Source organism: Ovis aries, chromosome 6 (genome assembly GCF_016772045.2).
Source record: "Ovis aries strain OAR_USU_Benz2616 breed Rambouillet chromosome 6, ARS-UI_Ramb_v3.0, whole genome shotgun sequence".
In the NCBI taxonomy this organism is placed as follows: Eukaryota; Metazoa; Chordata; class Mammalia; order Artiodactyla; family Bovidae; genus Ovis; species Ovis aries.
In genome coordinates, this window is record NC_056059.1 from 26,250,577 (window position 1) to 26,265,401 (window position 14,825).

The 14,825-nt window shown below is 37.9% G+C and overlaps 1 protein-coding gene across 1 annotated transcript in view; it reads left to right on the forward strand.

Annotated features, from left to right (window-relative positions):
* EIF4E (eukaryotic translation initiation factor 4E) overlaps window positions 1-14,825 on the forward strand; it is a 41,322-nt gene that overhangs the window by 8,517 nt on the left and 17,980 nt on the right. The window lies entirely within an intron of this gene.

Below are 14,825 nucleotides of genomic sequence, written 5' to 3' on the forward strand. Positions count from 1 at the left end.
GTAATCATACTTTTGAGTAGTCTACAGCTCCCCTCCTGTCATACACACACATCCCTTACCTCTCACCCTAATTCTATCCCCAGTTTAGCCATGTAACTTACTTTGGAAATCCAACCATTTGCTAGTTAAGTGCTGTGATGAATAACTCTTACCTGTATTATTCTATACGTGAGGTAGTATATCTGTAGAGTGAATGTTTTGGCAACATAAAGCACTTCTATTACTGTAGTTGGCTATCAGGGTACATTTTTTTTCTTTTTAGAACTCCTTTCTAACTGAGATATTTATGTGTAGAAAAATACACACATGTCTGTAAGTTTTAGAGTAATGAACTGAAGACCCATCATGTAAGACATCATCAGTGCTTCAGCTTCCCTACTCCATGGTCACATTTCATTTCTCTACCTCCTCACCTACTCACTATCCTGACTTTCATGTTAATCATTTCCTTGATTTTTTTCAACAGTCTAATTATCTTTAGAGTTTAATATTCAGTCTGTGTATCTTTCAGCTGTTTTAACTTTGAAAAACTAAAGACTTAGATGATGTATCAGGAAAGCACAGTATTGCTACTGTAGTTGAATACACCTTCTGGGTTATAGCTTGGTTTCAACTTACTGAAATTTCTCCTAGAGTTCCTTTTGGGAATACCAATGGGTAAGATTATGTTCTGGGAAACACAGGACTCTATAGTTACCTGGTGGGGCTGTGAAATGGGCCAGGTAGAGAACCTTCAGTTAAGAAAGAGGTCTCTTGGAATGCGTTGTTCTGTATTTAAGAGTAGGTTAACTTTGGTGTCAAATCCTTAGCTGTTCCAGGGAGTAGGGCACAAAAGAAGGGGAGAAGGAGCTTTGTTAGCCTGTGTTTTAAGTTGAGTTAAGTGTATATAGACACCCAGGCCAGACACATGTCAATCTGTTTTTTAATAGAAGGTAGCATAGTAAGTAAGCCCTTTGGTCATAACAGATGCAAGATGAATGTAGCCTGAATCCCACTGCTCCAGTCTAGACTGTTGTTCTCTATATCTGGTGCACACCTGTCTTGCTTGGATCCCTTTTGACTACGTTCTTGATTTGTTCTCATGACTTCTGTGTTGCACCCCTCTGTTTGCCGAATCTCTTTGCTTCCTCGGATTATGGTTACTTGTTTCACTATGGTGGATCACATCTTCCAGAAAATTTTTGGGAAAAGGTGCATGAGAAAGATTTTTGAAACCATGCATATTGAACATGTAGTTTGGCTGGGTGTAGTCTTTTCTTTAGAATTTTTAAGTCCCATGGTCATTTTCTCTTATAATTGTTAATTCAGGAATTATTCTGATGACTTTTTTTTTTTTTTAACCGTGACCAGTTCCCTTTCCGTTCACCAGAAATTTGTCGAGTTTCCTTGTCCCCATTTCACAGTGACATACTTTAGTATGAATATTATCTGTTGTGCTGGGTACTCATTGAACTTTTTAAATATAGCAACTCATATCCATCTCTTCTGAGAGATCTATTGGTGATTTTCCTATGCCCTTTTTCTCTTTGAAAGAGTAAATTATATATTGGAGTCACTGAGTCGTTCATGTCTGCATGCTCGTGTGTGCTCTCTAAATTAAATCTAAATTTTGCTCTCATTTCCCATCTCTTTTTGTTTTGTTTTCTGTGTGTGCTTAGTCGCTCAAGTCGTGTCCAACTCTTTGCGACCCCAACAGGCTCCTCCGTCTATGGGATTCTCCAGGCAAGAATGCTGGAGTGGGTTGCCATTTCCTTCTCCAGGCGATCATCCCGACCCAGGGATCAAACCCCAGTCTCCTGCATTGCATGTGGATTCTTTACCATATGAGCCACCAGGGAAGCCCTGAAATGGAAGTAGAGGCATAAAACATAAGAGACTCTCATCCTTACTCATAAGTGAAATCGGAATTAAAACTACATTGAGATACCATTTTTCTATCATTAAATGGGGAAACTCTGAAATATAATTTTTATTGTACCCATATATCCAGTCTGGTGATAGTGGGTTGCCATGCCTCTCCTCCAAGGGATCTCCCCATTCTAGCAATTGGAACTGCATCTGTTGTGTCTCCTGCATTGGCAGGCAGGGTCTTTACCACTTCCAACTTTTTCTGTCTCATAATTTAAATTTCCAGATGTTCTCTCTCTCTCTGATCTTCTGAATGCTCATTTTTAGCTTCCTGGAATAATTGTATGCATGCACAATCTTAACTTTTGGAGGACATATATAGGTACATATTTTTAAAGGCATGATCTATCTATCCCTGGCTATTTTCTCCGAGTTGCTTTTTTTCTTTTTATTCAACTCATGGCAACAATCCTAGGGACTTGGAGTGGTTGGGTGGGGCTGGGGATGGAGAGACCTAGTTATTTCCGAAACAGCTTTCACTGGATTCTTTTTATTTATTTTTGGCTATGCTGGGTCTTTGTTGCTGCACATGGGCTTTCTCTAGTTGCAGTAAGTGGGGGCTGCTCTTTGTTGTGGGGTGCAGGCTACTCATTGATATGACTTCTCTTGTGGAGCACAGGTTCTAGGCCCACAGACTTCAGTAGTTGGGGTACATGGTTGCCATGCGGCATGTGGGATCTCCCCGGACCAGGGATTGAACCGGTGTTCATTCGTTGCAGGGCAGATTCTTAACCATTGGACCACCAGGGAAGCCCTCACCGAATTCTTTTTAATTTACTCCCTTCACTCCAACCTATAAAGGTGCTGCCAGGAGACTTTAAGGTGTATATTGATAGTTATCACTTGTCCATCTATATTCCACTTTCCTTTTTTTTTTTTCCGATGTTCTCCCCGTGATTGTGGACCTTTTTTTTTTTTTTTTAATTCACTGTAGTTTTAGTGCAGTTTTGACTGGGAACAAAATTAGAATCGTTTATTTATTCAAACATTTAAGTGCCTATATGTGCCATGCACTCTTGAGTGCTTAACTCAGCTCTCCCTTAACCTACGAGATACTGGATTACTGAATAGAAGAGAAATAACTAATACTTACTATGACATTTAAAAAGTAACTTGTTGCATTCTGATTATAGAATATAATGTTAACAATTTTTCTATATAACTGGGCCAAAAATGCCGGGGATAATAACAAACCTAGGAAGTTCTTTGCAGCAATCATATGCTCAAATACCGGAGTCTTTAAGTGCCTAGAAATTATAAATCCTAACAGTTTGCAGGATTCATAAATAAAGTGAGAAATACAGTAGAGGACTTTAATAAGTGAAGAATCATAATTTTTTTTTCAAAGAGTTACTGTTGGAAAGATGTTATTTTTTCCTAAAGTTAATGTGTACATTCCGTATAAACTGAATGAAAATATTTGCTAGTGCAGTGGAAGCTACACTTGATGCTGGGGTTCACAAGCTCGCCTTAGGGCTGCTTTCTTGTGTGGCCTGCTAACTAAGAATGGTTTTTATTTCACAAGATTGTAAAACAAAACAATGAATAAGTGATCAGATTCCCAGCCTAAAATATTTACTCTCCGGCCATTTAAAGAAAAAGTTTGTAAGTTTATTTGAAAGAATAAACAAATGAAAATGGCAGTAAATTTTTGAAAAAGAGGAGAAAGGGGGAAAGAAGAATGTCCCCTGCAAGGAGAAAAAAACATTCAACAAAGGTACTTTTAAAAATGTGATGTTGGTGCAAATGGGGAACTGACATCTCTGGAGCAGACTGAGCAGTCCAGAACTAGACACTGTATGTATTTGGGCTTCAGTATTAATTTTGTCATAATAAATTTGGAACATTTAGATATGTATGAAGAAAAAAATCATCTGTAATCCTAACAATATGTTCTCTGGTTTACTTGTTTGTGGGCTCTCCCCACCCCCCATCCCCATCATGGCTCTCTTTGTGCCTTTTCCTATTCCTTTGACTTTTTTTTAGAGCAATTTTAAGTTCACTACAAAATTGAAAGGAATGTCCAAAGGGTTCTGACATATCTTCTGTCCCAACATGCACAGTCTCCCCTGCAATCAGCGTTCCACGCCAGAGTGGTACATTTGTTAACATTGAATGAACCTACATTGACATATCATTAGTACGTCAGGATTCACTCTCATTGTTGCACATTCTGTAGGTTTGGACACTTGACATAACCCATTTACCATTATAGTTTCATACAGATTGTTTCACTGCCCAAAAGTCTTCTGTTTATCCCTCCCTCCTCCACAACCCTTACCAACTACAAATCTTTTTACTATCCTTTGTCTTTCGCAGAAATATAGTTGTTATCATATAGTTGTTAAAACATTATGTACCCTTTAAGGATCCTTTCACTTAATAATATGCATTTAAGATTCCTCCATGTCTTTTCACAGCTTGGTATCTTATTTTTTTATTGTAGAATAATATTCTATTATCTGAAGGTATCACAGTGTATTTGGGACTTGTTAAATTTAAACAGTGGCTCCCAGCCCCCTAAAAGTAAAATTCTGTTTATTCAGTCCTGAAATCTTTTTCCGCATTTATGTTAGCATAAATTTTATTTATGTTAGCATTTTAAAGTGATTTTTCCAAACTAGTATCATATCATATCATAAACACTGTGATTTGTCTGTTACCTTTGGTTGTATCTTTTTTGGCTCTACTTTTGCTTACTAATATATATAAAGCTCCTATTATCCTGAGAGTTCCTTTGAATAAATACAGAATTAAAAGTATGACTGGGTTAAAGATTATAGATGTTTTTATATTTGGAAGTTTGGGTGGTTCATGAAGTGGAAGGATATAACCAAACTCTCTAACCTGGGGACATTTGAAACTGTGACTACAGTACCTGGTTTTTTAATTTTTAAGGAAATACAGGTTACTTCTTTGGAAGGATGATTCAGATACTCAGAATAAAAGGATAAATCTAATACTCTTATTAAAACCATAGTTTTAGTAAGGAATTTTAACGTTGAAATTTAAAATTTTACCATTTAGCATTCAGTTCAGTCGCTCAGTCATGTCCGACTCTTTGCGACTCCATGGACTGCAGCATGCCAGGCCTCCCTGTCCATCACCAGCTCCTGGAGTTTACACAAAGCTATATCCCCTTGCTATTTAGCATTATAGAACTTAAAATTAATGCATGGAATTTAAAAAGAATTCAACTGCTTGTTTAACTGTGACATGTTAAAATTGATCATTTAAACTAACATTTAATCAGTATTGTTACATTTGAGTAACGCTTTTCAAATTAAAAGAAATAAACTTAAAAAAAAATCTTTTTACTTATTTTTTGCTGTGCTGGATCTTCATTGCTGTGTGCGGGCTTCCTCTAGTTGCAACTTGTGAGGGCTCCTTTCCAGTTGCAGTTCTCAGGCTTCTCCTTGCAGTGGCTACTCTTATTCTAGGGCGTGCATACGCAGGCTCAGTAGTTGTAGCTCATGGTCTCTAGAGCATGCTCATGGTCTCTAGAGCACGGGCTCTCAGTAGTTGTGGCACATGGGCTTAGTTGCCCCGTGAGATGTGAACTCTCCCTAGACTAGAGATAGAACCTGTGTCTACTGTCTTGGCAGGTGGATCCCCAGGGATGTCCAGGAATAAAGTTTAAAAGAAGCAGCAGTTAAATTATTTATACTGTTTGCCTTTCAAATTATAATTTAAAAACTTTAAAGAATGAATGAAATATAAATTATTACATTACTGGAACCAGTATAATTTTGTGCCATGTAGATGCATGTCCTAACATTTTAATATTAGTGATTTATTTGAAGCACTAATTTTTACTTTTATATAATGTTCAACTTACATAAATTTCTCCATAGCTATTTTTTAGTTTGTCTTGAATTGGAAGATTGGTATTGATATATACACTACTATGTATAAACTAGATAACTAGTGAGAACCTACTGGATAGAACAGGAAATTCATTGCTCTTTGACAACTTGATTGGAAAATCCAAAAGAGAGAGGATATATGTATATGTATAGCTGGTTCTGCTTATACATATATCCCTTCTTTTTTAGACAGATTTTATTTTCTTGGGCTCCAAAATCACTGTGGATGGTGACTGCAGCCATAAAATTAAAAGATGCTTGCTGTTTGGAAGGAAAGCTATAACAAACCTAGAGAGCGTATTAAAAAGCAAAGACACCACTTTGCTTTTAGATTTGTGTATAGTCAAAGCCATGGTTTTCCCAGTAGTCATGTATGGATATGAGACTTGGATCATAGTGAAGGCTGAAAGTGAAAGTCTCTCAGTCACGTCCAGCTCTTTTTGACAGTCATGGAATTCTCTATGCCAGAATACTGGGGTGGGTAGCTGTTTCCTTCTCCAGGAGAGCTTCCCAACCCAGTGATTAAACCCAGGTCTCCTGCATTGCAGGCAGGTTCTTTACCAGCTGACCTCCAGGGAAGCCATGAAGGCTGAGCGCTGAGGAATTGATGCTTTTGAATTGTGCTGGAGAAGACTCTTGAGAGTCCTTTAGACTGCAAGGAGATCAAACCAGTCAGTCCTAAGAGAAATCAACCCTGAATATTGAAAGGACTGATGCTAAAGCTGAAGCTTCAATACTTTGGCCACCTGATGTATAGAGCTGACTCATTTGGAAAAGATCCTGATGCTAGGAAAGATTGAAGGCAAAAAAAGAAGAGAGAGACAAAGGATGAGATGGTTAGATGGCATCACTGATTCAATGGACATGAGTTTGAACAAACTCAAGGAGATCATGAAGGACAAGGAAGCCTGGCATGCTGCAGTTCATGGGGTTGCAAAAAATCAGACATGACTGATTAACTTTGCTTTACAGCAGAAATTAACACAACATTGTTTTATATTCCAATAAAAACTAAAAAGAATATATGAGTCTTCTGGTTGCCTTTGGTTTAAATAGCATTAACATTTAAATTTTATTGTTAACCTTATTCTAGATCATACATATTTGTTATTTCTTCAGTCTCTACCACACTTTCTGAATTGGTAGACTTGTCCAAGATGTGCAGAATAATTTGGTTGACAAATATTAATGATATTTTAAGAATTAGTTTATTTTAAATGCCTACAAGTCTTTCTAGTTTTAAAAATTAAGTTCTAGAAGATCAGAAATTCAAGTATGACCTATAGGAATTATTTTATGTAAGTGAAATGTCATTAGATATAGCTTGCTGACTATCCAAAAATACTTATTTTTAGTTATAGCACAGCAAATTGAACTCAAAAATCTAGTGCTAATCTTCAATTTTAGATATTATAACTTGAACAGCTATTAAATTTTACAGTAATTTTGGGACACAATGCAGTTTGTGCAAATGGTCACAGCTCTTCCCTCTATCCCTCAATTTTCAATTTTTTTCATTGTTTAGGTCAAATTAGTTTAAAAGAACATTAAAAAGTACTGTTTGGAATCAGAGAGAATATATAGGATCTCACAGTCCTTTACATGAAAAAATTATCTGAGCAGTGTTTTAAACCGTAGAAGATTTGTATTTTGCTAAATCAACATTTATTGTTTAACTTTTCTTAGCTTTTTAGTTTGTGGCACAAAGGTATCACCAATTTGATCCTTTGATACAGACAGGGAATACTTGCAAAATCCATAGCTATACTTTTCCTGATGAGTGATGCCAGGTTAGCGGATATTCCTTTACTATGGATAATGTAGTTGAAAACTAACACCCAAAAGTAGTTGGTTTAATTATTTGTGGCAGTTTTTACTGTTTATACCAGATTTTTCATTCCTTATAAGGCAGGTGAGGCCATTTGTTTTTGTGTACTAGTTAATTATACTAACTTACATATGGGAGGGTCTGTGGGAAATGCATCTTTGCAAAAAAGAGACCTGGGAACTGAATGTTTGCATAATAAAAGGAAGAGTAAAAGAATCATGAAGTCTATTTACATATGTTGCTGCTGCTACTGCTGCTGCTAAGTCATGTCAGTCGTGTCCGACTCTGTGCAACCCCGTAGATGGCAGCCCACCAGGCTTCCCTGTCCCTGGGATTCTCCAGGCAGGCAAGAACACTGGAGTGGGTTGCCATTTCTCTCCAATGCATGAAAGTGAAAAGTGAAAGTGAAGTCGCTCAGTCGTGTCTGACTCTTAGCAACCCCATGGACTGCAGCCTACCAGGCTGCTCCATCAATGGGATTTTCCAGGCACGAGTACTGGAGTGGGGTACCATTGCCTTCTCCAATTTACATATGTTACTTATATCAAATAATAATATTCTTAGAGTTAATTATTTGTATCCATAAAAGAGAGCTTTTATTTATGTTTACCTGTAGCTCTAAGCTATTTTGATCATATAGGTATTTAGTATACTATCTTGCATAATATAAAATCCCTATAATTAATCATTGGCATTTACATAGTTTTTCCTAGTGGAGTGTGTATGTGTGTGTGTGTGTGTGTGTGTGGGAAGAGTGAAATGTACTATTCGTGTCTTTTTTGTGGCATGCACTTGGAAGAGAGTGAAGGTGTGGAACCCGAGGCTATGGTATAAAGCATGGTATTAATATATACTGTAGGGTTATACCTCCTGGAACGAGTGTCTTGGTAACCATTCTGGACACTTGGGAGAGTGAATAAGGCCTCTAGTAGTAATAATTATGCTGAAACAACAAACAGGTAAAACTTAGAGACATGGTATCCCTATTTGTGAATCTTGACAGTCCTGCTATTTATATATATAGACAGTACATGTTAGTGTCCACGGCTTAAGTTTGAAGAGCAGAGAATAATAGTTTCACAGTATTCTGAAGATTGAATATATTGAGATGAAAGTGAAAGTCGCTTAGTCGTGTCTGACTCTTTGTGACCCCACGGACTATATACAGTCCATGGGATTCTCCAGGCCAGAATACTGGAGTGGGTAGCCATTCCCTTCTCCAGGGGATCTTCCCAACCCAGGGATTGAACCCAGGTCTCCTGCATTGCAGGCAGATTCTTTACCAGCTGAGCCACAAGGGAAGCCCTATATTGCTTCCTATAGGCTTCCCTATATTGAGATAATGTATATAAATGTAGCCTATTGCTTGTTAGTAACTGCTTAGTAAGTTACTAAAGCATCTGCCTACAACACGGGAGACCTGGGTTTGATCCCTGTGTTGGGAAGATCCTCTGCAGAAGGAAATGGCAGCCCACTCCAGTATTCTTGCCTGGAAAATCCCATGGACAGAGGAGCCTGGCAGGCTGCAGTCCATGGGGTCGCAGAGAGTCGGACACGACTGAGCGACTTACGTATACGTATAACTACTTAGTAAATGTTACCTATCATGTAAAAAACTCATAGTTTGGTACAAGTGTGAGGATTGGTGTTACCACTTGAAAAATCATAAAGCACTGCTGTCCTTTTCTGTTCTTTGCTTACCCTTCTGTTCATTATTTCATACCTTTAATATGTAGTGCTTTCAGTTTACTGAAGCACCGGGTTAATAAACTGAGAGTTGCTGTTCAGTCACTAAGTTGTGTCCGACTCTTTGTGACCCAGTGGACTGCAGCACAGCAGGCTTCCCTGTCCTTCATTATCTCCTGGAGTTTGCTCAACTTGTGTCCGTTGAGTCAAATGATAAATTTGTAATACTATACATTAAATTTTTAAAAATTGATGTATAGTTAATTTACAATGTCCTGTTTCTGGTGTACAGCCTAGTGATTCAGTTTATTAATATATGTGTGTATATGATTATAATGTTATATATTAATATATGTATGTATGTATGTTTGTGTATCTGCATTCCACTATAGGTTATTGCAAGATATTAAATATAGCTTCATGTGCTGTATAGTAGGACCTTGTTTATATTATGTATAGTAGTTTGTATCTGTTAATTGAAAGCTCTTTCCCCCTCCATATTTTTTTTTAATTACTAATTTTTGGCTATGCTGGGTCTTTGTTGCTGTGTGCAGGCTTTCTCTAGTTGTGGCGAGCAGTGCACAGGCTTCTCATTGCGGTGGCTTCTCTTGATTCAGGGCACAGGACTCAAGGGTGTGAGGGCTTCCATAGTTGGGGCTCGTGAGCTCTAGAGCACGGCGTCTGTAGTTATGGTGCTTGGGCCTAGCTACCCTGCGGCATGTAGGATCTTCCTGGACCAGGGATTGAATCTGAGTCTCCTGCATTGGCAGGTGGATTCCCAACCACTGGTCCACCAGAGAAGCCCTCTTCTTCAAATATTTTTATTTGAATATCATAAACTCAGCAAATCCAAAACCAGGTTTAGTAACTTGTTCTTAAACTGGTTGTCTCTTCTGTTCCCTTACTTGTTAGTTGTATTTAATAAATTTGACCTGTCAGTTACTGGCTTCCTGAGGCGCTTTGCAGCCTTGCTCCAGTGTACTCTTCTAACTCTATCTTTGGTTTCATGAACGCTTACTTTGGACTCCCTGCTTCCTTACTATCTCTAGAGAAAACTCTGCACCATCTCACAGCTTTATTCACCTTTCTACCCACCTGAAATGTGTTATACAGTGGTTTTTCACTTGCAGATTGTCTTTTAGGTTGAAATTGTATTTGATTACTTTGAGAGTAGCCATGGTGATTAAAATGAGCCTTTCCTGGTTTGTCTGGATAGTTTCTGGATATTTAAAATGTAATTTTCAGTGAAATTTCCTTCTGTGGGGTGACCACCAAGCTGGGTGGTCACCAAGCTGGAGGGATGTTGCAGGACATTGCAGTAGAGAATTCTGTTTTTAAATTGGATGTAGGAAATGCCTTGGCTGTCCGGTCTCTTGGACCGGGGATTGAACCTGGGCCGTGACAGTGAAAGCACTGAGTCCTAACCACTGGACTGCCAGGAAACTCCCCCTTTCAGGGTTCTTTTGAAATATGTTACTTCATTGTTTTTTGTTATATGTCTGTAATTAATTTGGCATATGTCTAAGATTGAAAGCAAAAGGAGAAAAGGGTGGCAGAGGATGAGATGGTTAGCATCACCGACTCAATGGACAAGAATTTGAGCAAACTCTGGGAGATAGTGGAGGACAGTGGAGCCTGGTGTGCTGTATAGTCCGTGGGGTCACAAGGAGTCGGATATGACTTAGCAACTGAACAACAACTATAACTGTAAACTAATTTTTGATCAAAGAATTTAATAATACAGCATGGCCATCATTCTGGACATTACTTCTCATTATATGTACTACCACAGATTTAAAAGGTATGGGAGGGACTTCCCTGGTGGTCCAGTGGCTAAGATTCTGCATTCCCAGTTCTGGGGGTCTAAGTCTGATGCTTGGTGAAGGAACTAGATCCTACATGCTGCAGCTAAGACGTGGTCTAGCCAAAAAAAAAAAGGGTGTTGGAGCTTCCCCGTAGTACAGACCACTGCCATGGAATTAATCATAAAGGTTAAAATAACATCGAACATGGCTACACTTCGGTGTGTTTTCTTGCTTTATCTAAGTTGAAAAAATGCATCCTGGTTATTTATATCAAAGTTAAGAGATTTTAACCAGAAAATAAAACAGGAAGTTGAAAGAATGAACAGAAAATGATTTTATGATGGGGCCTGTCTCAGTAGTCTCAAACAAAAATATTTTCCTTTGCAATAATTTACAACATAGTTGTTAGAATCAAGAAGCTTTCAGGGTGAAGGATTGATTGTAAGCTTTTTAAAGCTTTGAATTGTTGTGATAAGTAGATGGCCATAGCACAACATGACCTGAGAAAATTTGTACTGAGAAAATACATCCTTATAATATTAATGTTTCCATAAGTCATTTCCATCATGAAAATATTCTTACTAGATTTGGTCTGTGGCATATTTTTGTAGAATATTTGAGTAATTTTTATTGTGTCATGGAAACAATTGGCTATTAATCATTTATTAGGATTTGAGAAATTCAAATAAGCTTAAAAATTTGAACATCTATCAGACTCTAGATAGTAGCTTAAAAGGCTAAAAAAGACAGGAATTCCCTGGTGATCCCGTGGTTAGGACTCTGCACTTCCATTGCAAGGGGCATAGCTTCCATCCCTGGTCAGTGTCGCCAAGGAGGGGAAAAGGCTTATATTAAAAAACATGTCAAATACTGAAAAGATTGTCTGCAGTTAGTAAACATTTTTTCAAAGCATTTTAGAGTGTTTGTCTTAAAACCTAGCTTGTTTGTGTAAAACTGAAAGCAAAGATGAAAGATTTTAAAATAGTATACTTATTCACACCTACACACATTTATTTAAAGATTAATAGCTATTTTTATTTCAGTTATAGGAAAACTCCAAAATTGAATATTCTTAATGTAAAGACTAAAATTTCAATTAAAATAGAACTTTCAATTTAAAGGAACATTTTTTAAGGAAGTGAGCGTATTTGGTTTTTGTTCTTAAATGTCTAGAGACTTGATACATCTAAGTCTTCCATCATTCTCCTAATGGTGAAGAGAGCAGAATAGGAGAAAAGAATGTACTTGCTTAGGAAGTGGCATTATGTATCCTCTGAAACTTGTTATTACTCCTAGTGTAATTCATTGTTTTTTAATGTGCTGCTGAGGTATTGATAAAAGATGTAAACACTGTGGAATTGTACAATTGTGGATTGTAATGAGGATTTTGAATTCATGAGTACATCTTACTAATCATTGTCCTTAGGTAAATAAGAGAATTTGCAGTATTCCTTAACTTTGAGAGGAAGAGTATCTTTTTTTAAAAAAGTTTTTTGCCATGCTGTATGCATGTGGGATCACAGTTCCTCAACCAGGGAATGGCAACCCACTCTAGTATTCTTGCTTGGGGAATCTCATGGACAGAGGAGCCTGGTGGGCTGCAGTCCATGGGGTCACAAGAGAGTGAGTCGCAACAACTAAACAAAATCAAGACTGTCTGCTAGCCCTGTTATCTGGATCATGTGTATGTTATCTAGGTCTCTTTCTATAGACAGTTAAATCTCTTGATCATCAGTTGCTATAGAAGATTTTTTTTGCATTGTTCCATTGTTTGCTTTGTATTGTTGATAATAATCATAGAGGCTCAGACTTTTCCTGTGAAGAATAGAGTTCAGTTCTTGTGGGGCAGTTAATTTATCAGATTACCTTGATCCTGTCAGGGATTACTTTTAGAATTTGCTAGGCATATAGATTTCTTCTGAAAACTAAGGATTTTCAACCATCCACTCTGGCTGGATCTGAACTTAGTCTTCCAAATGCTGTTCAGCCTCTGAAGTCTTGGCTCAGCTGTTCTCGTCTAGGCCACCCAGAGTTGTACTCTGAACATCTCAGTTTAGGAGTCCCAGCCAAGGATTTGAGACATTTATACATAGATTTTTGAGTCTCACTCCTGCAGCTCCCTTTTCTCTGGTACGCTGTTCCTGAAACCCACCTGCCTTATCAGTCCCTAATTGTTTCCTAGTTTCTCTATTCACTCAGACTGCCCGTGTTTGGAGGCCATCATTAATTTTAAGCTAGTGAAGAATGGCATTTGGTAATGATCATCTGTTTGAAGATTTAAATGTGTTGTGATGAGAAAATGCTGGTAAAAATGGTGATATTAAGGCATTGGCTACTATATGTAAATTTTAGGGCCTTAACTACTCTGTAAACATTTAAAATTTAAGGAATCAAGCCAGTAAGTTTCTGTTAGGTGTAGCATTGTCATCATTGGCATTACAATTGTGAGCAGAATCGAGATAAAGCCCTTGCTATGAGTAACTTCATAGGCTAGTAAAAAGTAGTTCCTGGAGGTGTCTTTTTGATTGGAAAAATGAATTTTATTTTGTAAAATATGTATCATCTGTCTGCTTTGAAATCTTTTAGATCATACATCTCTGATTTAGAAAATGTTAATGTGAATATGTATCTTTATTGTTTTTCTGGTTCAGTTTAAATCTGATATTCAGACACTTGTTGCAGTGCCCTCTTCTTTTGTATCAACTTGTTTCAGCTTCTGGTCCCTTTTCTTAGCAATCTTTTTGTTGGTGCCAATTTACAGTAGGGTGAAGAGTTGCATAGGTTAATGTGGGGAATATGCATTATTCTCAGGCTCCATTTTTCCATGACATTTTTAAATGATGATGATAACTGTGTTTCAGTTCAGTTCAGTAGCTCAGTTGTGTCCAACTTTTTGCGACCCCATGGACTGCAGCACGCCAGGCCTCTGTCCATCACCAACTCCCGGAGTCTACTCAGACTCATGTCCATTGAGTCGGTGATGCCATCCAACCATTTCATCCTCTGTCATCCCCTTCTCCCGCCTTCAACCTTTCCCAGCATTAGGGTCTTTTCAAATGAGTCAGTTCTCCACATCAGGTGGCCAAAGTATTGGAGTTTCAGCTTCAGCATCAGTCCTTCCAGTGAATATTCAGGACTGATCTCCTTTAGGATGGACTGGTTGGATCTCCTTGCAGTCCAAGGGACTCTCAAGTCTTCTCCAGCAGTTCAAAAGCATCAATTCTTTGGCGCTCAGCTTTCTTTATAGTCCAACTCTCACATCCATGACCACTGGAAAAACGATAGCCTTGACTAGACGGACCTTTGTTGGCAAAGGAATGTCTTTGCTTTTTAATATGCTGTGTAGGTTGGTCATAACTTCTCTTTCAAGGAGCAAGCATCTTTTAATTTCATGGCTGCAGTTACCATCTGCAGTGATTTTGGAGCCCAGAAAAATAAAGTCTCTTGCTGTTTCCACATCTGTTTGCCATGAAGTGATGGGACTGGATGCCATGACCTTATTTTTCTGAATGTTGAGTTTCAAGCCAACTTTTAAACTCTCCTCTTTCACTTTCATCAAGAGGCTCTTTAGTTCTTCACTTTCTGCCATAAGGGTGGTGTCATCTGCATATCTGAAGTTACTGATATTTCTCCCAGCAATCTTGATTCCAGCTGTACTTATCCAGCCTGGTGTTTCTCATGATGTACTCTGCATATAAGTTAAATAAGCAAGATGGCAATATACAGCCTTGA